The sequence below is a fragment of the Gobius niger genome (assembly GCF_951799975.1).
Source record: "Gobius niger genome assembly, chromosome: 19".
In the NCBI taxonomy this organism is placed as follows: domain Eukaryota; kingdom Metazoa; phylum Chordata; class Actinopteri; order Gobiiformes; family Gobiidae; genus Gobius; species Gobius niger.
This window is the reverse complement of record NC_136870.1, coordinates 21,380,305-21,393,594: the sequence shown is the minus strand read 5'-3', so window position 1 is coordinate 21,393,594 and position 13,290 is coordinate 21,380,305.

The window sequence follows — 13,290 nt, the reverse complement described above, 5'->3', positions numbered from 1 at the left end:
CCAGTCCGCCCCTGGGCCAGTGTAACACCTCATTTGAAAGCTAAGATCTACAAAACTCATTTAAATGGATCTTTTTCCTCACGTCATCAGATTTTTTTCCATCTTTTTTTGGAGGGGTATTCAACTCATTTTGTAGCTTTTTTGTCATTTTTTTAAAATCTATTTTTTGTCATTTTTTGTTCACATTTTTGTCACATTTTTTGTCACATTTTTTGTCTTTTTGAATACATTTTTAGTCATTTTTTTGTCACTTTTTTTTGTCTTTATTTGTCATTTTTTGTCACATTTTTGTCAAAGTTTTCTCACTTTTTTGTCACATCTTCATCATTGTTTTCATTTTCAGTTCTGTCGCTATTTTCACACCTTTTTTCCCACAAGCTTTTGGATTGGGGTAAAGCCAAACTGGAGAAAATGTGCTCGGTTCAGGCGGGAGTTAAGGGTGTTAATCAACATGTGTTTTTTTTTTCATCATGTAAATGTGCCGGAGTGAGACATATAGGCTCATTTTCATCCGTAGTCCCATGGCAGGTTGATGTCAAGACAGATAGAGTAGGACAAACAACAGGCACAAACATACAGCAAAAACACCATCACAGAGACAGAAAAAGACAGTGAATGATGAGCAACATATAGTTAAATATGTAAAAATAGGTAAATTAGCTCAACCAAAAGATCAAAAGGGGACAATACACAAAACAATTTTCCACACAGCAAGACATGTGCCAATTGCCATTAATTTATTTCAAACATATAAACTAAAATGTGAGTGTCTTTTGCACCTGCTCTACTTTCTCTGCCATATTTGATGATTTTTAGCCATTCAATTTGCTCAAATAATAACAGCAATATACAGTATGGTGAATGGTCTCAACTTATATAGCGCTTTTTCGGCCACATTAGGCACTCATGGCGTTTTCCAGCAAGCCGCACATTCGCACTCTCATTCTTACACAAGTGTCTTGCCCAAGTGCTCATTCAGGAGGTGAGGTTCGAACCCCGACCTTTCCGATACAATCTACACCCCTGTCAATAATAACAGTGTTTATATCAAATCTTTAAAAGAATAGTGACGTCTTATTTTTATTTCCCACCTGTAGCATCCAATACAGCCTTTTCAAGTGACTCTACTTTAGATTTCTTGAATTAAGGGTTTGATTCCCTCTCTGCTGTTGTGTTCTTGGGCAAGACTCCTTCTTTATGGCTGCGATATGAGGCAGATTACAAGAGGAGGGGCTTACATCGGCTTCATCTTGGTCTATTTGGCTGGAGCACAACTAAGATTATGCTGGAAAACATTAGCACAAGCTCGGGATATTTAGTGGGATACAGTGTAGTGTGGCTGGTTCATCCCATGTCCTTTTGCGATGCTAGCCCCGGATTAGACCTGATTCTTATTAATGAAAAACTCCTCATATTTCAGAGCAGCTCCCAGAGGGACAGCCCGGTTTAGGGAGACACACGGCTGGGACATTTGTGTACATGTATAAAGGCATGTAAAGGACAGAAGGGCAGATATCTGAAGTGGTTTTTAATTTTCCAAGATAGGGGATTATCGCTGTCAGAATTTGATCATTGGGTCCTGATCTGAGGATGTTCAATCAGAGCTTATCCCAAATATTAAAGTCTTTTGTCCCCCGTGTCCCTCCAATCCTTAATCCAGACACTTCTCCACAAACCGAGATGCTCATAAGCGGCACACCGCCAGCAATATACTTTATTTATTGTTTGGGAATTCAAAAACTAATCTTCACTATAGTCAGTTCATTTATGTTAAGCAAAATGGCAACAACAACTCACATGTTTTCAAATGGAAATCTACAGAATAATAGTTTTATAACACGGACAGTCGGACACGGATCAACAAGTCACTGTTTCATGATTTGAAAAATAGCTATATTTATTGTTATGCTACTGACATGTACTTTGTGGGGGGTATCTTTATCACTTTTGTGTTTAATTATGAAATGTAAAATGTGTAATAAATGCAAAGGCAGATTGAATAGTACCACCTCTGCTTCTCATAGGAAGAAAAAAATGCACCTAAATACACTGCTAAAGCATAGATAAATTACATTAATTTGCAACTTTGTACCACATGAAATGGATATTGGATATGGATGTATTTTAAGAAATGAAATAGGCTGTGTTGTTTGCAAATCTGTGTGTTTTTTTTTTACTCCCCTACTCAGACCACTTGACTTTTGAATCATGTCTGAGGTGAAGGTTCAGTCCTACATCAAAAAAACATACTCTACTCTCTTTTGTAAAACTGTAAAAAAAAAAAAAAGAGACTCTGCGCAGAGCTGCCTGTGTCCCAATAAGGCCGAGGCTTTATCATCTTACAGCAGCAGCTAAGAGGAGTAAATTAAAAAACTGTAATGTCTAATCCCCTGTCCCGCGAACAAGTGGCCCACAGTCCCAAATCTGATCCCCCGAGTGTTTACAGGGATAAAACAGGCTTAAAAACACCCATTTCAAATTAGAAAGTATGTATGGAGACAAGCACCAGCACATACAGGGGAGGGGGGGGGCTGGATTTCTTGTGTCCCGTTTGAGGAGGGGGGTCTGGCCCTGGGGGGGGGGGGAGAACAGCACTCTCATTTTCAGGCCCGTCCTTGGACATCTGGGTCACGTCATTAAGAGCAATCTTCTGCTTGTTCTTTCGCAGCTTACACAGATTAGACGAAAGGAACAACACAGTGGAGGGAGACGGCCAGGCGGGACACAGGTGGCGGGACAGGGAGATAGCAGCCCTTCTGTTTTCAGGCTACTTCCTTCTCAAAAAGCTCAAAACACGTGTCTCCATAACTGATCACTTATAGGTGGCAAATGTTAGCTTATTATAAACATTAAAGTTGAGGGTCAAATTCCTAAAGTGCAAAGATATAGAGATAAAGATGAACTGAAGCCCTCTGTCGCTTTTTGACTACTGTCCAAGCCCTACAAAGCTCATCTGCTGAACGAGATCTTTGAAAAAGATTTCGTTTTAAAGTGACAGTCTGTAAGTTTTCAAAGTGAGGAGAGATAGAGTGAAATTTAAAAGTAAACGATCGAATTCTCCCCCTCTTTAACCAGAAAGCCCTTCTTAGTTTGCAAAATGAGGAGAGCAGGAACAGAATTTTCAAAGGTTAACGATCAAGCTCCTCCCCCTCCCTCCTGATTGGACCTGGCGGGCTGGTTCACAGGAAAAGCTCGTCTCATTGGTCAACGTGGGAGGATGCTAGACTCTGATTAGTTGCTGAGATCCGGGAAGGAGGGACTTCAGAAAAAAATAGTTACTTACTTCACAACAAAATGCAAGACCAGGTGGTTGATTTTGCACATTTTATAACATTTGGAAAACATGTAGACTTCCAGACTATCACTTTAAAGGAAATTCATATGCATTTGTTAAGATTTACTGCTTTAAATCAGTAAAAAAAAAGTTTGTTTGGTGTAAAACATTTATTATTGGCCTGCCCCATCATGGGATCTTCGCATCGATAAGGGGGTCGTGATGCTTCATATTTGGTGATGGGGGGTCCAGGGTACCGCTGCCCACCTCACGCCCATAGGCTACTGGTTGGGAAAGAAAAGGTTCATTAATATTTGCAGCCATAATTAATCTAAATAACCATAATAACAATAAGATAAGATAAGATAATCCTTCATTAATCTCACAATGGAGAAATTCACTTGTTATATTCGGCTCCCAAAAATCTTAAGGGGCAGGAATATAAACAACAAGAAAATAAAAATAAAAGAATTACAATAAGATTAGAATAAACTATGAAAAGTTGATATAAAGGTCATCATTGGCAGTGCAGAGTTACAGTCCTCGTGCAGGTTGTCATTAATGTTAGATGTAGGCCTATATTAATGACAATATAGGCCTTTTGATTTTGACAGATGACCCGAAAGAAAGAAAATACAGTGAGCACTTCGTTGTGCAGCAATAGCCCCCTCTAGTGGTAACAATAAATCTTTACAAAAAAAGCAACATTTCCTGCCCTTGACCAGGAGGAGGCGCTGCGAGACAAGAGAAAATGTTCAGTTTCCATACTTTTATACATACAATTCATTACTTACAAGCTGTTAACTCGAAATGCGCTCTTGAAAATGGCCTATTTGTAATATTCTGCAGGCAGGTCACATGACAGTCTGGGAGATTGCTCGTATTGGTTACCACACTTAATGTCAGATCTACAATTCATTACAGATTGTCTAATGGGAAGCAAGCAAAAAGAAACATGGCTCCATTTTCACTTCTTCTCCAGTTATCATTATATAGGCCAGTGGTTCTCAACCTTTTGGAGCCGCGACCCCCATTATAACAGGTAAAGGGGTTCGTGACCCCCCCGCCCGGGTCACACCGTGAGAAATAGGAACATGAGCCTACATAATTCTTAAAAACAAAGAAAAAAACAAATAGCTGAAATAAGATAAATGAAACTACGAACAAATAATGGCACTCTGGTACAATAACAAACACATGCTACAATAAAACATTAGATTATTGGCTAATGAAAATATGGATATTTGATCTAAATAATCTGGTGACCCCTCAAATTTGTCTCGCGACCCCCAGGTTGAAAACCACTGATATAGGCTACAGCAAAAACGAGCATGATTTGTACTTGACCAGGTTAGTTTTATTCTAATCAAAACCTCCAATACTCCGGTAAAAGTGGCAAAACAATATATTTCATGGCTCAAAGTTGAAACTCGTAATCTCTTGTGATCACTTTATGACATGCCATAAATCAGGGGCGGACTGGGACTGAAAAACAGCCCTGGACTCTGACCAGCCAGGCCCAAATTAGCGTAATTGTGACTTCCACAAATACATATTTCAACCTCTTAGCCCCCGCCTAAGCCTTATTGTCCCCAGTTCGGCTTTTTAAAAAAAAAAATATTGGTATCATCAGCAAAAAGAACTGGAAAGGTGGTCATTAATATAAATAATAAATAATAATGGTCCCAAAATTCAACCTTGTGGTACACCATACATTCCTTTTAGATTCATATACCGGGCTTTACCCAAATCTAAAAGCTTCTCGACTGGAGAGCAACAATGTAACGTCTCATTTGAAAGCTAAGACCTACAAAAGTGATGGAAACTTTTTGTCACGTCGCCACATTTTTGTCATATTTTTGTTTTTTGTATCAGGTTTTTTTTTTGTCCGTGTTTTTCTCATGTTTTTGTTGCCTTTTCATTATATGTTTTGTCACTTTTTTGTTGCTTTTCCAGCACATTTTTGCTTTGTTTTCATCCTCTTTGTCTCGCTATTTTGATGCTTTTCTTTTTTGCTTTTATTTTTGGGTAAAGCTCTGTCAAGGCGGGACCTGTGGCACTAGAGCCAGTGGCCCTTCTGTGCTCTTCCAGAACGGACATATGGCCTGTCCGCCCCTGCCATAAATTACTCAAGATCAGCAATTTTATCATTATCATTTAATTTATCCATTTAGGTGTTTTTTCCTGGTTTAGACATGATTTACTGTACACCGAGTTTAGTCCATATTAGTTTAGATCCATTTAAGACCCAGGTTCAGTCCTGATTTTATCTTAGTCTCGGAACATCACACAACTTGCAGGGGCGGACTGGGACTAAAAACAGCCCTGGACTCTGGCCCAAACTAGCGTAATTGTGCACTTCCACAAATACATATTTTAACCTCCAACCAGCCACCTTAACCGAGTGCATTTTCCCCAGGTCGACTTTTTATTTTTTTTATTGGTATCATCAGCAAAAAAACTGAAAAGGTGGTCGTAGAAACAGAAGCAAAATCATTAATATAAATAATAAATAATAATGGTCCCAAAATTGAACCTTGTGGCACACCATACTCCACGGAATTCCTTTTAGATTCTTTTTTTTATTTTATACTGGGCTTTACCCAAATCTAGAAGCTTCTCGACTGGAGAGCAACAATTGTAGCGCCTAATTTGAAAGCTAAGACCTACAAAAGTAACTTTTTGTCCTGTCATTTTTGTCATATTTTTGTTTTCGTTTTTTTCATTATTTTTTTCTATCATTTTTTGTTGTGTTTTTCTCACGTTCTTGCAGTTTTGTTTGTCCGTGTTTTCTCATGTTTTTGTTGCCTTTTCATCCCATTTTTTGTCACTTTTTGGTCGCTTTTCCAGCACATTTTTTGTTTTGTTCTCATCCTCTTTTTCTCGCTATTTTGATGCTTTTCTTTTTAGCTTTTTCGATTTGGGTAAAGCTCAGTTGGGGCGGGACTGGTGGCCCTAGAGCCAGTGGCCCTTCTGTGCTCTTCCAGAATGGACATACGGCCAGTCCGCCCCTGACAACTTGCAATATCAAATATGTAACTGTCATGTGTTGCTTGGTTTGGAAAGTTTGAAACTACTGTGTATCAAAAACTCTGCAGGGTTTGACTTCGCTGCGCCTTTTCATCCACCTCAAATTCCACGGGGACGTTATTAAACCTTTTTTTTTTTCCTTTACTTGTTGCTCTTCTTCTGTGCGTGCGATCAAAGTTCTGCGACCGTATAACCGGAGAAATCCCGCTGTCAAAACGCTGCTCCAGGTGAGGCTCGAACTCACAACCTCGGCATCGCTCTGCAGATTACTGTCTTATAAGTACCGCGCGCTAACCGATTGCGCCACTGGAGCTTCACTGTGGCGCGACCGGAAAATAGCTTTAGGAACGTGACGAGCGTAACAAGTGCGACACCAGGACGCACTTTGGGGGTGTTTTGTTCGTTGTTAAATTGTGTATCGGGCGGTGAGAGAGGCGAAGAATCATGTGGAATGGGATACAATTGAGCTGAAGTAATGAGGCGTTCAGGGACCCGCCATCAAGCCTCTGAGTTTTTATGTTTATGAGTGTTAGGTGCAGGCATAGCGTTATGTTTTTATTGCGATCAAGGCAGACTATTCAAATGCATGTTGTGATAGTCTCTGTGTCTGAATGCAAAACAAACTTAACAGAATGCACACAGGGCCGGATATAAGTAAAATGGGCCCCGGGGCTAAAGTTTTTTCAGCCCCCCTACGCAACTATAGTCTCTTTATGAGTAAACGGAGTGAGTATTTGTCAACAAAAAAAAAGGAAACTTAAACTGCGACATAAGAAAACTTCATATAAACACTTAGGCGCACCATGGGTTTTTGGTTTTACGCAGCATTCAAAAGAGAACAATGTCCAAACAAACTTAAAGGTTCAAAAAAGGGTTTATTCTCCAGATTTGGAAGGCAAACAGCAAGATTTCATATTGCTGGGTTGCAGGTGACATCACAGCGTTCTAAAGGCCAGTACTATTGTATGGAGGAAAAATTATTTTGTTTTTGAGGTAATGTTTGGCCTTGTACAGAGAGATCATGGACCCAGTGAATGATGTTAATGATAATTTTTGTAATTCATACATTTTCTTTTGAGCCATGACTTGTGAAAGTGTAATGCTGTTAATAGGAAAAACTGGCTCCTGCCCCCCGCTGGGTCCGATGACATCATCACATTATAGAACCTGCAACCCAGCAATTCAAGGCCTACTTGCTGCCTCATCTCCCACTAAACGGCTTGCATACTCCACACAGAAAGGCCCCGTCCAGGTGGGAATGTTCACATCGAAATTGTGAACATTAAGCTACAACATTCTGAAACTCATTTCTCAACTCATTCATTTCATAAAATGTGTTTGAATCACATTTCATTTCTTTTCAATGTTCAAATCCTACAACGTTTCCAACTTCTTTTGAATTCCATGTACCCCCTGCTCAAGTGCTTGTGAACCCCCAGGGGTCCCCATGCCCTTGGTTAAGAAACACTGCCAAAAACTGCATGTACCAGGCAATGGTAGTAGAGAATATCAATTATTGTCGACTGGACGGGGCTGATGTTTCTGAGTTTAAGGAACAACAGGGGTAAACAATCCTGTCCAGTCAATCATTTTTGAAAATCTCCACTACTATTGACAATTACCCTGGACGACTGAGAGCCTGCACAACATACATATATCTTGTAAAGGTGTAAAACTTGATCACCAATAACATTATTATTACAACATTCAGGGAAGAGCCCCATTTTTGCTGTAAAAATCTTTAGGAGCCAATACATGTTTTATTCTCGTTCTTCTCGTTTCTTCACAGTGAAGCATTTGTATGTATTAAAATGTGTTTTGTTGTATTTTGTTGTTTCTATTAATTATGCAGCAGTCTGATACAAAAGTAAATTCCACTTCTGCAGCTTAAGATTATACTCTCTAATTCTTAAAATATGCATAACAATATGTTGTTAAATTTCATATCAGATCCATTTCACTGCTCTTATCAAAGGTAGCGACTTTTCTGCAGTAAATTGTGTTAATGTCCCACCTGAGCAGCACAATCGCTGTTATTCAATCAATCAATCAGTTGTTTTGTGTATACCAACATCACAACGGCACCAAACCCATGGCCACCCACTGTGTGGTTGGGCATGGGCTGCGGAAACACATATAAAGGTATATGGTAATAACACCGCCATCAGTGGTCATCAATGAAGGCACTGTCCTACAAAATACGAAGCCTAAACGAAGCTACATGTCAACACATTCTATATTACACAAAATAATCCGATACAACTGTAAAACATGAAATAAATACCGTCGTATATCTGTCTTTGCCAGCAGAGGGCGCACTATCACGGTGGATTCGCTTCGGCTCCGGGTCTGCAGCTTTCCATTATTGCCTTGGACTGTTGGGTGAGATCTTACCATGCCATGTCATTCACACTTAGTTTGTCAATCTGTCTGTCAATTTGGCACAGTTACTCGTGTGCTAAATAAAAACATGATGCCGTGAACAGCTTTCTAATGCACATAGGTACAAACAGTGCTTCTGCAGCAGGAGGTCTCGCTCTGTCAGAGGAAAAACACACTGTTCCTTCAGGGCATTCTGTGCACTTCCAGGAACATGAATCACCAGAAAACCCGCCTCATTTCTCACTGTGTCAAAGCGGTAAGATTTTATTAATGACGCTCTCAGCGGTGATTTTCAAACTAAATATAAAGAACAACAACGCTGCATTATTGAACATTTTTATTATGATTTTTCAGCATATTCAGAATTCAACACATGACATGACAATAACAAGAGACGTGAACATAATCATTGGAATATAAAACAAAATGAGCTTCTTTTTAATTCACATCTCGTAGAATTTTGACTTGCAGGTGCGTCTTTTTGAGGCTACAAGTCAAAAATGATGAAGCGGGTAGAAGAAAGTAAGTAGTAAGCTGTACAGAGGAGAAAAAAAACTTGTTTTAACCTCAAAATAGTGTCATTTTAACAGTACTGAGTAACATTATGACACACCCCTCCCCCTTTGTAATGGAGACAAGTGTCTTAGTTTCATAGACAGAAGATTCAATGGACTAAGGAACGTACGTTAAAGGTTTATAGGATTCTCAGATAACATAACAGTCCAGTCGACGATGTTTGAAAATGTTTACTATGATACATTAAAGGTGCAAGTAACTACCGTTGATAAGTAAGTAAGATTATCAATGAGTTAAATTGAAAATAATGAACCTACTCAAGTCAAAGTAAAAAACAGAGTAACTTTAAGTGTTGTTTTAGTACAGTAAGTTCTGATTAGCATAGAACCGGGGTCTCCAAAAGGCGGCCCGCGGGTCACTTCTGGCCCGTGTGATGATTCAGTCCGGTCCAAGACTTGTAGGGCACAAATTCCTGAGTATGTAAAAAAGAAAAGAAAAAAGAAAGCCCATTCCTGTGCGGGGTTATAGATTTTTAAAGAAATAACCAGAATGCTCACTCCAGCCACTAGGGGGCAGCTTAAATAAATTTAAAAAAAGGGAATAATTCCACACGTATCCAGAAGAGGGCACTGACATAATAAGAGATCAGGATATAAACAACAAATGGACTGTCAGGCTCTTTATTATCAATTTATGAAAAAAACATTTTCCTATTTTCCCATTTAAAACATATTTTACTTTTGTCTATGGACCCCGGCAACACACTCTCGATATATTTTGGCCCCCAGGGAAATTTACTTGGAGACCCCTGGCTTAGCATGATGAGAAATTTCTGATTTGTCCAGTATATAGACCATGAAAATAGGAAAAGGAAGTTCATGTTCAGAAATGGTAAACACATAAGAGGCTTTTGTAGAGCATTGATATTCATAGATTAGGTAAAAAGTACAGTCACAAAGCAACTGTAAGAAGTACAATTACTCCAAAAGGTTCTGACATACCTTTACCTTAGTGCATGCACCCTTGCAAACCTATGAAGGTAATTCATTCTTATTCTTGTTACTATAGACATTTCAAAACAAATTTGATGACTTTGTTTTTGTCTCACAAGCTTTTTTTGTTTTTATCATTTAGGACGCCATGAAAGGGATTGAGGAGCGAGTGGGGAGAGACATTCAGCAAACGGCTGGCGATGGTAAACTGGCACAGGGCCTGGCATTCGTGTGTAAAGTGTGACATCACACACAATAAGAAGCTACTTCTGGATCCAAACTGTTGAGAGTTCTATAGAAAAACACAGGAAAAACTTGAACTTTATCTGAACCTCCTGCTGAAATGACAACAGATAAAAGGCAAAAAACTTACACCTAATTTGAACAATATAGCTCACCATTTCTCCAGGTAAAATGAAGATATTTTGATATATGTAAATTAGCCTTCAATGTGTATGGAAAAAATGATTTGATAATTAATGCCAGAAAAGCATAACTAATGAAAATTGCAATATTTCTTTGTGATCAGATGTTTAAAAGGAGCCTTGTAGGCGGCTCTACAGTAGGTTAAAATCAGCTAAATCCCATAATATTGAATAGGGCTAAAGCTCCGTTGGACCCGGAAGTAGAGTGACGACATCATCACTTAACAAATGTTTATATTCTGCAGTTTAGATCCATAGGCCACCATCCTGCAGTTGAAGACCCTATATTTTTTCACATTTTCAAATTGAAAAGTTAGCATGTCAATTGAAAAATGCAAATTCTTCATTCTTCACATCCAGATTCATCACTGGGATGAGTTTATGTTGATGTGCTTACACATTTTTTTTTGCAAATAAAAAAAGTAATATAACTAAAATTGTAAGATGTTCTGAAAATTGGACTGGAGTTGATCATTTCTGCAGATACATTCAATTCGTTTTTTATGCATTCGACACATTTTAACATCATTAATGGGTATTGACCACCCAAGACGGACTGATGTGACACTCAAAAGTAGTAGTAGTTGTCAGTGTCCGAAACTTGATGAACTTGTACCTAAAGTATGGATATAGTCATGCAGGTCTGTGAATAATTTTTGCGACTTATCGTGAAGCTTCATTGGATATTTGATGCTTAGTCCATTGCTCCAACTGTCTATTTGTACAAATGTGTTGGGCCAGAAAAGTACAATCCGCCACAGAGAGAAAATGAGAAAAATTTACAATGCGATGAGAGACAGTATTTTACAGATGCAGGTTTTTCATGGACAGCGTTTTACACAGCTCAGTCGTGGTTTGCAACATAATCAATCAACAAATAATCATATGCCGACATGTTTTTTTTTTGTTGTCCTACAGGCTGCCCGGCATAGTTAGTGCATTTCATTTCTAGTTTCAACAACGGGCAAAACAATCAATGCCTCCAAAAATCGTAGTATAAACAGAACTCATTTGTACAACCACTGTCTTCTCGCGTCACTTTTGTATTTGCCAACAAATGTGAAGTTAACTTTTGCGGATCATTTCGCCAGACAGGGGTGTGACCAGGCGGTGTCCCATTAGATCTCACAGGAGCTAAATATGAAAGGGGTTCGTGTGAGGGTGAAAATTGGTCTTACGGTAATTTGCATCCTTATCTATTTTGTCGAGAAAGCACCTGCTTTTATATCGTGAAGATGTGAAGTAATAAAATAGAGCAGCAATTCGCAAAAAGAACGAACGATACAGGCAAAATATTAACAACAGTTATCGAATATCGTATTGTTATCCCCATTCTGTAATTAGTAATTCATGCCCCGTCACACCCCTGTAGTCAGATCCGAAATGCTTGTAATCCTGTATTGATAGAGCAGATTACGCAGGCTTAGAAAACTTTGTTTCTTGGTTTCAATCATGGAACAGTTTGATGGTAGGTGTGTGAGTGAATAGGCAGATCACCATAGATTGGGTTCACGTTCCAGAATTTGACAATGCCTTATTTTCAGATTCACTATTGTTGAGAGAAATCTCTAAAAGGACAATCTACAAATGCTGATTTTGGGGTTACACTACACAATTGTGGCTTATGGACATTCTTTCTCAAGTAAAAGTACATTATACCTGAAATATAAGGGTATACATGGCTAGGCCTGCCACGATAATTATTATATCGACCTATCATTCAGGAAATGACAAACAATTTTGGGCTCAATATTTATCTTCAGTAAATTAATTTTTCCTCATCTCTTAATTCTATTTTCGTAACACTTGAACCATTTTACCAAAGTAATTTCTGTTTCATTGTCAATCATGTACTTTTAGAACAAAAGATTACTGAAATTTTGAAGTTTCAGTGGCATCGAGTTTGGTAAAAGCAGTACTAAGTAACTCATGCCCCTAGAGGCCATAAGCGCCACTGCAGGTGTCGTAGCATGTTGCTGTTTTTTACTCATTTATTGTCCGTGAGAGTAAATACTACGCTGACAGAAAAGATAAAGGGAGAGTGGAATATTGTTCATCCAATTACACAATGGAGATAATTTTTTTCACTCAAACTTAGCTGTAGATACTGTCTAAGTGGCGCTAGCCTGCATTTAGCTTTGCCCGTTAGCCTGTTAGCCTCTTCTTCTTGATTCCATTAGTGTGTATTGGGTCTCTGGGTCGGAGCAGGGAAAGCTACAAGTGTGGTTTTCAGGCCAGGGACACCAGGGGTTGATGAAAGACACCCCCCCCCAATCACCCCATTAAGACTTGTATTACCCCCTGAAGGACTACGAACAGGATTTATTAAGGTAAACAAGTCACTTAGTACTGCTTTAACGTGACAGACCTACACATACCTGGAAAAGTGTTTTGCTTAGTTCACGCAGTTTTGATTACTCCTCTTTAGTTTAGTCGCTGCTTCTTCTACTGCTAAAGCACTTTCATTAGTTGTGTTAAAGGTGGAACCCGGATAGGACGAGAACCCGTGATGGTTTAGTTTATGCGTTTATTACAATGACGCCAATTAGCATGCCACTAGCTAAAAATGACTGCTGGTGTAGTGTTTTCAGCATGCATGATTTCCAATGAGATGCAAAATACACAATCCCTGCTGAAAAAGGGTATTTTTCCATGCACAGACATTATAAAA